We start from the raw sequence: 1,594 nt of genomic DNA on the forward strand, positions 1-1,594 counted from the left end.
CATCCGACATGTTTCCCCGTCTTCGTCCCTTATGCTTGCCACTCCCAGGTCCGCTCCAAAGACGATTCTACATTCTCACTACCATTACAACCATTCCCAAACAATGGATAATGTCCTATACTACTTACTCTCCCGCTCAATCACGGAGACGAGTTTTCCACGGTTTCCACCCCTCCCTCCATACCGCAGCAACACGAGTTTTTTCCACCCCTTTCAGAAAGCGCTCTTCGCGCCACAAAGCCGCCCCAAGACGCGCGAGCAATGAGCATCGAGCTTAAACATATCGCAAACGTCAAAAATAATATAACGGGATTAATATATATCGCGCACGTGCGATATGTTTGTCACAAGGCGCAAAAAATAATTATAAAAGGAATGCAACACGAGGACTTCCCAAGAGGTCACCCATCCTAGTACTACTCTCGCCCAAGCACGCTTAACTTCGGAATTCTGATGGGATCCGATGCTTTAGTGCTGGTATGATCGCATCCGACATGTTTCCCCGTCTTCGTCCCTTATGCTTGCCACTCCCAGGTCCGCTCCAAAGACGATTCTACATTCTCACTACCATTACAACTGTTCCCTAACAATGGATAATGTCCTATACTACTTACTCTCCCGCTCAATCACGGAGACGAGTTTTCCACGGTTTCCACCCCTCCCTCCATACCGCAGCAACACGAGTTTTTTCCACCCCTTTCAGAAAGCGCTCTTCGCGCCACAAAGCTGCCCCAAGACGCGCGAGCAATGGGCCGCCCCAAGACGCGCGAGCAATGAGCATCGAGCTTAAACATATCGCAAACGTCAAAAATAATATAACGGGATTAATATATATCGCGCACGTGCGATATGTTTGTCACAAGGCGCAAAAAATAATTATAAAAGGAATGCAACACGAGGACTTCCCAGGAGGTCACCCATCCTAGTACTACTCTCGCCCAAGCACGCTTAACTTCGGAGTTCTGATGGGATCCGGTGCTTTAGCGCTGGTATGATCGCATCCGACATGTTTCCCCGTCTTCGTCCCTTATGCTTGCCACTCCCAGGTCCGCTCCAAAGACGATTCTACATTCTCACTACCATTACAACCGTTCCCTAACAATGGATAATGTCCTATACTACTTACTCTCCCGCTCAATTACGGAGACGAGTTTTCCACGGTTTCCACCCCTCCCTCCATACCGCAGCAACACGAGTTTTTTCCACCCCTTTCAGAAAGCGCTCTTCGCGCCACAAAGCCGCCCCAAGACGCGCGAGCAATGAGCATCGAGCTTAAACATATCGCAAACGTCAAAAATAATATAACGGGATTAATATATATCGCGCACGTGCGATATGTTTGTCACAAGGCGCAAAAAATAATTATAAAAGGAATGCAACACGAGGACTTCGCAGGAGGTCACCCATCCTAGTACTACTCTCGCCCAAGCACGCTTAACTTCGGAGTTCTGATGGGATCCGGTGCTTTAGTGCTGGTATGATCGCATCCGACATGTTTCCCCGTCTTCGTCCCTTATGCTTGCCACTCCCAGGTCCGCTCCAAAGACGATTCTACATTCTCACTACCATTACAACCGTTCCCTAACAATGGATA

The 1,594-nt window shown here is 48.6% G+C and overlaps 3 non-coding genes across 3 annotated transcripts; all 3 read right to left on the minus strand.

Annotated features, from left to right (window-relative positions):
• Positions 1–372: 372 nt before the first annotated feature.
• Positions 373–491, minus strand: LOC119346817. Its single transcript, XR_005167955.1, has one exon. It is a non-coding gene; the product is annotated as a 5S ribosomal RNA (ribosomal RNA).
• Positions 492–884: 393 nt separating this feature from the next.
• LOC119346815 lies at positions 885–1,003 on the minus strand. The gene has a single exon (XR_005167953.1). It is a non-coding gene; the product is annotated as a 5S ribosomal RNA (ribosomal RNA).
• A 367-nt stretch (positions 1,004–1,370) lies between these two features.
• Positions 1,371–1,489, minus strand: LOC119346816. The gene has a single exon (XR_005167954.1). It is a non-coding gene; the product is annotated as a 5S ribosomal RNA (ribosomal RNA).
• Positions 1,490–1,594: the final 105 nt, after the last annotated feature.

Source organism: Triticum dicoccoides, unplaced genomic scaffold, assembly GCF_002162155.2.
Source record: "Triticum dicoccoides isolate Atlit2015 ecotype Zavitan unplaced genomic scaffold, WEW_v2.0 scaffold51547, whole genome shotgun sequence".
Lineage (NCBI taxonomy): Eukaryota > Viridiplantae > Streptophyta > Magnoliopsida > Poales > Poaceae > Triticum > Triticum dicoccoides.